Here is a 9,505-nt window from a genome sequence, read left to right on the forward strand (position 1 = left end):
TAGTAGGGGCAAGCATAAGGAAGAAATAGATAGTTGCATGTCGGATGCGATCATACCAGCACTAAAGCACCGGATCCCATCAGAACTCCGAAGTTAAGCGTGCTTGGGCGAGAGTAGTACTAGGATGGGTTACCTCTTGGGAAGTCCTCGTGTTGCATTCCCCTTTTTAAATATATTTTTGCGCCACGTGACAAGGATGACGCGGGAGCGTGATCTATATGACCTCATTTTCTTATTTTTGACGATTACTGTGTGACTTTTCCCACCGCGCTTGACACCCAACGACTAGTAGTAGTAGTAGTAGTAGGGCAAGCATAAGGAACAAATAGATAGTTGCATGTCGGATGCGATCATACCAGCACTAAAGCACCGGATCCCATCAGAACTCCGAAGTTAAGCGTGCTTGGGCGAGAGTAGTACTAGGATGGGTGACCTCCTGGGAAGTCCTCGTGTTGCATTCCCCTTTTTAAATATATTTTTGCGCCACGTGACAAGGATGACGCGGGAGCGTGATCTATATGACCTCATTTTCTTATTTTTGACGATTACTGTGTGACTTTTCCCACCGCGCTTGACACCCAACGACTAGTAGTAGTAGTAGTAGTAGTGGTAGTAGTAGTAGTAGTAGTAGTAGTAGGGGCAAGCATAAGGAACAAATAGATAGTTGCATGTCGGATGCGATCATACTAGCACTAAAGCACCGGATCCCATCAGAACTCCGAAGTTAAGCGTGCTTGGGCGAGAGTAGTACTAGGATGGGTGACCTCCTGGGAAGTCCTCGCGTTGCATTCCCCTTTTTAAATATATTTTTGCGCCACGTGACAAGGATGACGCGGGACCGTGATCTATATGACCTCATTTTCTTATTTTTGACGATTACTGTGTGACTTTTCCCACCGCGCTTGACACCCAACGACTAGTAGTAGTAGTAGTAGTAGTAGTAGTAGTAGTAGTAGTAGGGCGAGAGTAGTACTAGGATGGGTGACCTCCTGGGAAGTCCTCGTGTTGCATTCCCTGGGTGACCTCCTGGGAAGTCCTCGTGTTGCATTCCCCTTTTTAAATATATTTTTGCGCCATGTGACAAGGATGACGCGGGACCGTGATCTATATAACCTCATTTTCTTATTTTTGACGATTACTGTGTGACTTTTCCCACCGCGCTTGACACCCAACGACTAGTAGTAGTAGTAGTAGGGGCAAGCATAAGGAACAAATAGATAGTTGCATGTCGGATGCGATCATACCAGCACTAAAGCACCGGATCCCATCAGAACTCCGAAGTTAAGCGTGCTTGGGCGAGAGTAGTACTAGGATGGGTGACCTCCTCGGAAGTCCTCGTGTTGCATTCCCCTTTTTAAATATATTTTTGCGCCACGTGACAAGGATGACGCGGGAACGTGATCTATATGACCTCATTTTCTTATTTTTGACGATTACTGTGTGACTTTTCCCACCGCGCTTGACACCCAACGACTAGTAGTAGTAGTAGTAGTAGTAGTAGTAGTAGTAGTAGTAGTAGTAGGGGCAAGCATAAGGAACAAATAGATAGTTGCATGTCGGATGCGATCATACCAGCACTAAAGCACCGGATCCCATCAGAACTCATGTTGCATTCCCCTTTTTAAATATATTTTTACGCCACGTGACAAGGATGACGCGGGACCGTGATCTATATGACCTCATTTTCTTATTTTTGACGATTACTGTGTGACTTTTCCCACCGCGCTTGACACCCAACGACTAGTAGTAGTAGTAGTAGTAGTAGTAGTAGTAGTAGTAGTAGGGCGAGAGTAGTACTAGGATGGGTGACCTCCTGGGAAGTCCTCGTGTTGCATTCCCCTTTTTAAATATATTTTTGCGCCACGTGACAAGGATGACGCGGGAGCGTGATCTATATGACCTCATTTTCTTATTTTTGACGATTACTGTGTGACTTTTCCCACCGCGCTTGACACCCAACGACTAGTAGTAGTAGTAGTAGTAGTGGTAGTAGTAGTAGTAGTAGTAGGGGCAAGCATAAGGAACAAATAGATAGTTGCATGTCGGATGCGATCATACCAGCACTAAAGCACCGGATCCCATCAGAACTCCGAAGTTAAGCGTGCTTGGGCGAGAGTAGTACTAGGATGGGTGACCTCCTGGGAAGTCCTCGTGTTGCATTCCCCTTTTTAAATATATTTTTGCGCCACGTGACAAGGATGACGCGGGACCGTGATCTATATGACCTCATTTTATTATTTTTGACGATTACTGTGTGACTTTTCCCACCGCGCTTGACACCCAACGACTAGTAGTAGTAGTAGTAGTAGGGCAAGCATAAGGAACAAATAGATAGTTGCATGTCGGATGCGATCATACCAGCACTAAAGCACCGGATCCCATCAGAACTCCGAAGTTAAGCGTGCTTGGGCGAGAGTAGTACTAGGATGGGTGACCTCCTGGGAAGTCCTCGTGTTGCATTCCCCTTTTTAAATATATTTTTGCGCCACGTGACAAGGATGACGCGGGAGCGTGATCTATATGACCTCATTTTCTTATTTTTGACGATTACTGTGTGACTTTTCCCACCGCGCTTGACACCCAACGACTAGTAGTAGTAGTAGTAGTAGTAGTAGTAGTAGTAGTAGTAGTAGTAGTAGGGGCAAGCATAAGGAACAAATAGATAGTTGCATGTCGGATGCGATCATACTAGCACTAAAGCACCAGATCCCATCAGAACTCCGAAGTTAAGCGTGCTTGGGCGAGAGTAGTACTAGGATGGGTGACCTCCTGGGAAGTCCTCATGTTGCATTCCCCTTTTTAAATATATTTTTACGCCACGTGACAAGGATGACGCGGGACCGTGATCTATATGACCTCATTTTCTTATTTTTAACGATTACTGTGTGACTTTTCCCACCGCGCTTGACACCCAACGACTAGTAGTAGTAGTAGTAGTAGTAGTAGTAGGGGCAAGCATAAGGAAGAAATAGATAGTTGCATGTCGGATGCGATCATACCAGCACTAAAGCACCGGATCCCATCAGAACTCCGAAGTTAAGCGTGCTTGGGCGAGAGTAGTACTAGGATGGGTTACCTCTTGGGAAGTCCTCGTGTTGCATTCCCCTTTTTAAATATATTTTTGCGCCACGTGACAAGGATGACGCGGGAGCGTGATCTATATGACCTCATTTTCTTATTTTTGACGATTACTGTGTGACTTTTCCCACCGCGCTTGACACCCAACGACTAGTAGTAGTAGTAGTAGTAGGGCAAGCATAAGGAACAAATAGATAGTTGCATGTCGGATGCGATCATACCAGCACTAAAGCACCGGATCCCATCAGAACTCCGAAGTTAAGCGTGCTTGGGCGAGAGTAGTACTAGGATGGGTGACCTCCTGGGAAGTCCTCGTGTTGCATTCCCCTTTTTAAATATATTTTTGCGCCACGTGACAAGGATGACGCGGGAGCGTGATCTATATGACCTCATTTTCTTATTTTTGACGATTACTGTGTGACTTTTCCCACCGCGCTTGACACCCAACGACTAGTAGTAGTAGTAGTAGTAGTGGTAGTAGTAGTAGTAGTAGTAGTAGTAGTAGGGGCAAGCATAAGGAACAAATAGATAGTTGCATGTCGGATGCGATCATACTAGCACTAAAGCACCGGATCCCATCAGAACTCCGAAGTTAAGCGTGCTTGGGCGAGAGTAGTACTAGGATGGGTGACCTCCTGGGAAGTCCTCGCGTTGCATTCCCCTTTTTAAATATATTTTTGCGCCACGTGACAAGGATGACGCGGGACCGTGATCTATATGACCTCATTTTCTTATTTTTGACGATTACTGTGTGACTTTTCCCACCGCGCTTGACACCCAACGACTAGTAGTAGTAGTAGTAGTAGTAGTAGTAGTAGTAGTAGTAGGGCGAGAGTAGTACTAGGATGGGTGACCTCCTGGGAAGTCCTCGTGTTGCATTCCCTGGGTGACCTCCTGGGAAGTCCTCGTGTTGCATTCCCCTTTTTAAATATATTTTTGCGCCATGTGACAAGGATGACGCGGGACCGTGATCTATATAACCTCATTTTCTTATTTTTGACGATTACTGTGTGACTTTTCCCACCGCGCTTGACACCCAACGACTAGTAGTAGTAGTAGTAGGGGCAAGCATAAGGAACAAATAGATAGTTGCATGTCGGATGCGATCATACCAGCACTAAAGCACCGGATCCCATCAGAACTCCGAAGTTAAGCGTGCTTGGGCGAGAGTAGTACTAGGATGGGTGACCTCCTCGGAAGTCCTCGTGTTGCATTCCCCTTTTTAAATATATTTTTGCGCCACGTGACAAGGATGACGCGGGAACGTGATCTATATGACCTCATTTTCTTATTTTTGACGATTACTGTGTGACTTTTCCCACCGCGCTTGACACCCAACGACTAGTAGTAGTAGTAGTAGTAGTAGTAGTAGTAGTAGTAGTAGTAGTAGTAGGGGCAAGCATAAGGAACAAATAGATAGTTGCATGTCGGATGCGATCATACCAGCACTAAAGCACCGGATCCCATCAGAACTCATGTTGCATTCCCCTTTTTAAATATATTTTTACGCCACGTGACAAGGATGACGCGGGACCGTGATCTATATGACCTCATTTTCTTATTTTTGACGATTACTGTGTGACTTTTCCCACCGCGCTTGACACCCAACGACTAGTAGTAGTAGTAGTAGTAGTAGTAGTAGTAGTAGTAGTAGTAGGGCGAGAGTAGTACTAGGATGGGTGACCTCCTGGGAAGTCCTCGTGTTGCATTCCCCTTTTTAAATATATTTTTGCGCCACGTGACAAGGATGACGCGGGAGCGTGATCTATATGACCTCATTTTCTTATTTTTGACGATTACTGTGTGACTTTTCCCACCGCGCTTGACACCCAACGACTAGTAGTAGTAGTAGTAGTAGTGGTAGTAGTAGTAGTAGTAGTAGGGGCAAGCATAAGGAACAAATAGATAGTTGCATGTCGGATGCGATCATACCAGCACTAAAGCACCGGATCCCATCAGAACTCCGAAGTTAAGCGTGCTTGGGCGAGAGTAGTACTAGGATGGGTGACCTCCTGGGAAGTCCTCGTGTTGCATTCCCCTTTTTAAATATATTTTTGCGCCACGTGACAAGGATGACGCGGGACCGTGATCTATATGACCTCATTTTATTATTTTTGACGATTACTGTGTGACTTTTCCCACCGCGCTTGACACCCAACGACTAGTAGTAGTAGTAGTAGTAGGGCAAGCATAAGGAACAAATAGATAGTTGCATGTCGGATGCGATCATACCAGCACTAAAGCACCGGATCCCATCAGAACTCCGAAGTTAAGCGTGCTTGGGCGAGAGTAGTACTAGGATGGGTGACCTCCTGGGAAGTCCTCGTGTTGCATTCCCCTTTTTAAATATATTTTTGCGCCACGTGACAAGGATGACGCGGGAGCGTGATCTATATGACCTCATTTTCTTATTTTTGACGATTACTGTGTGACTTTTCCCACCGCGCTTGACACCCAACGACTAGTAGTAGTAGTAGTAGTAGTAGTAGTAGTAGTAGGGGCAAGCATAAGGAACAAATAGATAGTTGCATGTCGGATGCGATCATACCAGCACTAAAGCACCGGATCCCATCAGAACTCCGAAGTTAAGCGTGCTTGGGCGAGAGTAGTACTAGGATGGGTGACCTCCTGGGAAGTCCTCGTGTTGCATTCCCCTTTTTAAATATATTTTTGCGCCACGTGACAAGGATGACGCGGGACCGTGATCTATATGACCTCATTTTCTTATTTTTGACGATTACTGTGTGACTTTTCCCACCGCGCTTGACACCCAACGACTAGTAGTAGTAGTAGTAGGGGCAAGCATAAGGAACAAATAGATAGTTGCATGTCGGATGTGATCATACCAGCACTAAAGCACCGGATCCCATCAGAACTCCGAAGTTAAGCGTGCTTGGGCGAGAGTAGTACTAGGATGGGTGACCTCCTGGGAAGTCCTCGTGTTGCATTCCCCTTTTTAAATATATTTTTGCGCCACGTGACAAGGACGACGCGGGACCGTGATCTATATGACCTCATTTTCTTATTTTTGACGATTACTGTGTGACTTTTTCCACCGCGCTTGACACCCAACGACTAGTAGTAGTAGTAGTAGTAGTAGGGCAAGCATAAGGAACAAATAGATAGTTGCATGTCGGATGCGATCATAACAGCACTAAAGCATCGGATCCCATCAGAACTCCGAACTTAAGCGTGCTTGGGCGAGAGTAGTACTAGGATGGGTGACCTCCTGGGAAGTCCTCGTGTTGCATTCCCCTTTTTAAATATATTTTCGCGCCACGTGACAAGGATGACGCGGGAGCGTGATCTATATGACCTCATTTTCTTATTTTTGACGATTACTGTGTGACTTTTCCCACCGCGCTTGACACCCAACGACTAGTAGTAGTAGTAGTAGTAGTAGTAGGGGCAAGCATAAGGAACAAATAGATAGTTGCATGTCGGATGCGATCATACCAGCACTAAAGCACCGGATCCCATCAGAACTCTGAAGTTAAGCGTGCTTGGGCAAGAGTAGTACTAGGATGGGTGACCTCCTGGGAAGTCCTCGTGTTGCATTCCCCTTTTTAAATATATTTTTGCGCCACGTGACAAGGATGACGCGGGACCGTGATCTATATGACCTCATTTTCTTATTTTTGACGATTACTGTGTGACTTTTCCCACCGCGCTTGACACCCAACGACTAGTAGTAGTAGTAGTAGTAGGGGCAAGCATAAGGAACAAATAGATAGTTGCATGTCGGATGCGATCATACCAGCACTAAAGCACCGGATCCCATCAGAACTCCGAAGTTAAGCGTGCTTGGGCGAGAGTAGTACTAGGATGGGTGACCTCCTGGGAAGTCCTCGTGTTGCATTCCCCTTTTTAAATATATTTTTGCGCCACGTGACAAGGATGACGCGGGAACGTGATCTATATGACCTCATTTTCTTATTTTTGACGATTACTGTGTGACTTTTCCCACCGCGCTTGACACCCAACGACTAGTAGTAGTAGTAGTAGTAGGGGCAAGCATAAGGAACAAATAGATAGTTGCATGTCGGATGCGATCATACCAGCACTAAAGCACCGGATCCCATCAGAACTCCGAAGTTAAGCGTGCTTGGGCGAGAGTAGTACTAGGATGGGTGACCTCCTGGGAAGTCCTCGTGTTGCATTCCCCTTTTTAAATATATTTTTGCGCCACGTGACAAGGATGACGCGGGAGCGTGATCTATATGACCTCATTTTCTTATTTTTGACGATTACTGTGTGACTTTTCCCACCGCGCTTGACACCCAACGACTAGTAGTAGTAGTAGTATTAGTAGTAGTAGTAGTAGTAGTTGGGGCAAGCATAAGGAACAAATAGATAGTTGCATGTCGGATGCGATCATAACAGCACTAAAGCACCGGATCCCATCAGAACTCCGAAGTTAAGCGTGCATGGGCGAGAGTAGTACTAGGATGGGTGTGCTTGGGCGAGAGTAGTACTAGGATGGGTGACCTCCTGGGAAGTCCTCGTGTTGCATTCCCCTTTTTAAATATATTTTTGCGCCACGTGACAAGGATGACGCGGGAGCGTGATCTATATGACCTCATTTTCTTATTTTTGACGATTACTGTGTGACTTTTCCCACCGCGCTTGACACCCAACAATTAGTAGTAGTAGCAGTAGTAGTAGTAGTAGTAGTAGGGGCAAGCATAAGGAACAAATAGATAGTTGCATGTCGGATGCAATCATACCAGCACTAAAGCACCGGATCCCATCAGAACTTCGAAGTTAAGCGTGCTTGGGCGAGAGTAGTACTAGGATGGGTGACCTCCTGGGAAGTCCTCGTGTTGCATTCCCCTTTTTAAATATATTTTTGCGCCACGTGACAAGGATGACGCGGGAGCGTGATCTATATGACCTCATTTTCTTATTTTTGACGATTACTGTGTGACTTTTCCCACCGCGCTTGACACCCAACGACTAGTAGTAGTAGGGGCAAGCATAAGGAACAAATAGATAGTAGCATGTCGGATGCGATCATACCACCACTAAAGCACCGGATCCCATCAGAACTCCGAAGTTAAGCGTGCTTGGGCGAGAGTAGTACTAGGATGGGTGACCTCCTGGGAAGTCCTCGTGTTGCATTCCCCTTTTTAAATATATTTTTGCGCCACGTGACAAGGATGACGCGGGAGCGTGATCTATATGACCTCATTTTCTTATTTTTGACGATTACTGTGTGACTTTTCCCACCGCGCTTGACACCCAACGACTAGTAGTATTAGTAGTAGTGGTAGTAGTAGTAGTAGGGGTAGGGGCAAGCATAAGGAACAAATAGATAGTTGCATGTCGGATGCGATCATACCAGCACTAAAGCACCGGATCCCATCAGAACTCCGAAGTTAAGCGTGCTTGGGCGAGAGTAGTACTAGGATGGGTGACCTCCTGGGAAGTTCTCGTGTTGCATTCCCCTTTTTAAATATATTTTTGCGCCACGTGACAAGGATGACGCGGGACCGTGATCTATATGACCTCATTTTCTTATTTTTGACGATTACTGTGTGACTTTTCCCACCGCGCTTGACACCCAACGACTAGTAGTAGTAGTAGTAGTAGGGCAAGCATAAGGAACAAATAGATAGTTGCATGTCGGATGCGATCATACCAGCACTAAAGCACCGGATCCTATCAGAACTCCGAAGTTAAGCGTGCTTGGGCGAGAGTAGTACTAGGATGGGTGACCTCCTGGGAAGTCCTCGTGTTGCATTCCCCTTTTTAAATATATTTTTGCGCCACGTGACAAGGATGACGCGGGAGCGTGATCTATATGACCTCATTTTCTTATTTTTGACGATTACTGTGTGACTTTTCCCACCGCGCTTGACACCCAACGACTAGTAGTAGTAGTAGTAGTAGTAGTAGTAGGGGCAAGCATAAGGAACAAATAGATAGTTGCATGTCTGATGCGATCATACCAGCACTAAAGCACCGGATCCCATCAGAACTCCGAAGTTAAGCGTGCTTGTGCGAGAGTAGTACTAGGATGGGTGACCTCCTGGGAAGTCCTCGTGTTGCATTCCCCTTTTTAAATATATTTTTGCGCCACGTGACAAGGATGACGCGGGACCGTGATCTATATGACCTCATTTTCTTATTTTTGACGATTACTGTGTGACTTTTCCCACCGCGCTTGACACCCAACGACTAGTAGTAGTAGTAGTAGGGGCAAGCATAAGGAACAAATAGATAGTTGCATGTCGGATGTGATCATACCAGCACTAAAGCACCGGATCCCATCAGAACTCCGAAGTTAAGCGTGCTTGGGCGAGAGTAGTACTAGGATGGGTGACCTCCTGGGAAGTCCTCGTGTTGCATTCCCCTTTTTAAATATATTTTTGCGCCACGTGACAAGGACGACGCGGGACCGTGATCTATATGACCTCATTTTCTT

At 46.0% G+C, this 9,505-nt stretch overlaps 25 non-coding genes and 1 pseudogene across 25 annotated transcripts; all 26 read left to right on the forward strand.

Moving 5' to 3' along the window:
- Nucleotides 1-42: 42 nt before the first annotated feature.
- LOC123435957 lies at nucleotides 43-161 on the forward strand. Its single transcript, XR_006627200.1, has one exon. It is a non-coding gene; the product is annotated as a 5S ribosomal RNA (ribosomal RNA).
- A 181-nt stretch (nucleotides 162-342) lies between these two features.
- LOC123433922 lies at nucleotides 343-461 on the forward strand. Its single transcript, XR_006625220.1, has one exon. It is a non-coding gene; the product is annotated as a 5S ribosomal RNA (ribosomal RNA).
- Nucleotides 462-673: 212 nt separating this feature from the next.
- LOC123437433 lies at nucleotides 674-792 on the forward strand. Its single transcript, XR_006628613.1, has one exon. It is a non-coding gene; the product is annotated as a 5S ribosomal RNA (ribosomal RNA).
- A 438-nt stretch (nucleotides 793-1,230) lies between these two features.
- Nucleotides 1,231-1,349, forward strand: LOC123436257. The gene has a single exon (XR_006627488.1). It is a non-coding gene; the product is annotated as a 5S ribosomal RNA (ribosomal RNA).
- Nucleotides 1,350-2,044: 695 nt separating this feature from the next.
- On the forward strand, nucleotides 2,045-2,163 carry LOC123433923. The gene has a single exon (XR_006625221.1). It is a non-coding gene; the product is annotated as a 5S ribosomal RNA (ribosomal RNA).
- Nucleotides 2,164-2,344: 181 nt separating this feature from the next.
- Nucleotides 2,345-2,463, forward strand: LOC123433924. The gene has a single exon (XR_006625222.1). It is a non-coding gene; the product is annotated as a 5S ribosomal RNA (ribosomal RNA).
- Nucleotides 2,464-2,675: 212 nt separating this feature from the next.
- Nucleotides 2,676-2,794, forward strand: LOC123432429. Its single transcript, XR_006624012.1, has one exon. It is a non-coding gene; the product is annotated as a 5S ribosomal RNA (ribosomal RNA).
- Nucleotides 2,795-2,985: 191 nt separating this feature from the next.
- LOC123435958 lies at nucleotides 2,986-3,104 on the forward strand. The gene has a single exon (XR_006627201.1). It is a non-coding gene; the product is annotated as a 5S ribosomal RNA (ribosomal RNA).
- Nucleotides 3,105-3,285: 181 nt separating this feature from the next.
- On the forward strand, nucleotides 3,286-3,404 carry LOC123433925. Its single transcript, XR_006625223.1, has one exon. It is a non-coding gene; the product is annotated as a 5S ribosomal RNA (ribosomal RNA).
- A 215-nt stretch (nucleotides 3,405-3,619) lies between these two features.
- On the forward strand, nucleotides 3,620-3,738 carry LOC123437434. Its single transcript, XR_006628614.1, has one exon. It is a non-coding gene; the product is annotated as a 5S ribosomal RNA (ribosomal RNA).
- Nucleotides 3,739-4,176: 438 nt separating this feature from the next.
- On the forward strand, nucleotides 4,177-4,295 carry LOC123436258. The gene has a single exon (XR_006627489.1). It is a non-coding gene; the product is annotated as a 5S ribosomal RNA (ribosomal RNA).
- A 701-nt stretch (nucleotides 4,296-4,996) lies between these two features.
- LOC123433926 lies at nucleotides 4,997-5,115 on the forward strand. The gene has a single exon (XR_006625224.1). It is a non-coding gene; the product is annotated as a 5S ribosomal RNA (ribosomal RNA).
- A 181-nt stretch (nucleotides 5,116-5,296) lies between these two features.
- On the forward strand, nucleotides 5,297-5,415 carry LOC123433928. The gene has a single exon (XR_006625225.1). It is a non-coding gene; the product is annotated as a 5S ribosomal RNA (ribosomal RNA).
- Nucleotides 5,416-5,612: 197 nt separating this feature from the next.
- LOC123433929 lies at nucleotides 5,613-5,731 on the forward strand. The gene has a single exon (XR_006625226.1). It is a non-coding gene; the product is annotated as a 5S ribosomal RNA (ribosomal RNA).
- Nucleotides 5,732-5,910: 179 nt separating this feature from the next.
- Nucleotides 5,911-6,029, forward strand: LOC123435147. Its single transcript, XR_006626408.1, has one exon. It is a non-coding gene; the product is annotated as a 5S ribosomal RNA (ribosomal RNA).
- Nucleotides 6,030-6,213: 184 nt separating this feature from the next.
- On the forward strand, nucleotides 6,214-6,332 carry LOC123432986. Its single transcript, XR_006624549.1, has one exon. It is a non-coding gene; the product is annotated as a 5S ribosomal RNA (ribosomal RNA).
- Nucleotides 6,333-6,520: 188 nt separating this feature from the next.
- Nucleotides 6,521-6,639, forward strand: LOC123438331. Its single transcript, XR_006629480.1, has one exon. It is a non-coding gene; the product is annotated as a 5S ribosomal RNA (ribosomal RNA).
- A 182-nt stretch (nucleotides 6,640-6,821) lies between these two features.
- On the forward strand, nucleotides 6,822-6,940 carry LOC123433930. The gene has a single exon (XR_006625227.1). It is a non-coding gene; the product is annotated as a 5S ribosomal RNA (ribosomal RNA).
- Nucleotides 6,941-7,122: 182 nt separating this feature from the next.
- LOC123433931 lies at nucleotides 7,123-7,241 on the forward strand. The gene has a single exon (XR_006625228.1). It is a non-coding gene; the product is annotated as a 5S ribosomal RNA (ribosomal RNA).
- Nucleotides 7,242-7,444: 203 nt separating this feature from the next.
- On the forward strand, nucleotides 7,445-7,594 carry LOC123433323 (annotated as a pseudogene).
- Nucleotides 7,595-7,791: 197 nt separating this feature from the next.
- Nucleotides 7,792-7,910, forward strand: LOC123436802. Its single transcript, XR_006628012.1, has one exon. It is a non-coding gene; the product is annotated as a 5S ribosomal RNA (ribosomal RNA).
- A 173-nt stretch (nucleotides 7,911-8,083) lies between these two features.
- LOC123437970 lies at nucleotides 8,084-8,202 on the forward strand. Its single transcript, XR_006629130.1, has one exon. It is a non-coding gene; the product is annotated as a 5S ribosomal RNA (ribosomal RNA).
- A 203-nt stretch (nucleotides 8,203-8,405) lies between these two features.
- LOC123436966 lies at nucleotides 8,406-8,524 on the forward strand. The gene has a single exon (XR_006628172.1). It is a non-coding gene; the product is annotated as a 5S ribosomal RNA (ribosomal RNA).
- A 181-nt stretch (nucleotides 8,525-8,705) lies between these two features.
- LOC123437087 lies at nucleotides 8,706-8,824 on the forward strand. Its single transcript, XR_006628288.1, has one exon. It is a non-coding gene; the product is annotated as a 5S ribosomal RNA (ribosomal RNA).
- Nucleotides 8,825-9,015: 191 nt separating this feature from the next.
- LOC123431683 lies at nucleotides 9,016-9,134 on the forward strand. Its single transcript, XR_006623271.1, has one exon. It is a non-coding gene; the product is annotated as a 5S ribosomal RNA (ribosomal RNA).
- A 179-nt stretch (nucleotides 9,135-9,313) lies between these two features.
- Nucleotides 9,314-9,432, forward strand: LOC123435148. The gene has a single exon (XR_006626409.1). It is a non-coding gene; the product is annotated as a 5S ribosomal RNA (ribosomal RNA).
- The last annotated feature ends 73 nt before the right edge of the window (nucleotides 9,433-9,505 follow it).

The sequence above is a fragment of the Hordeum vulgare genome, chromosome 2H (assembly GCF_904849725.1).
Source record: "Hordeum vulgare subsp. vulgare chromosome 2H, MorexV3_pseudomolecules_assembly, whole genome shotgun sequence".
Taxonomy (NCBI): domain Eukaryota; kingdom Viridiplantae; phylum Streptophyta; class Magnoliopsida; order Poales; family Poaceae; genus Hordeum; species Hordeum vulgare.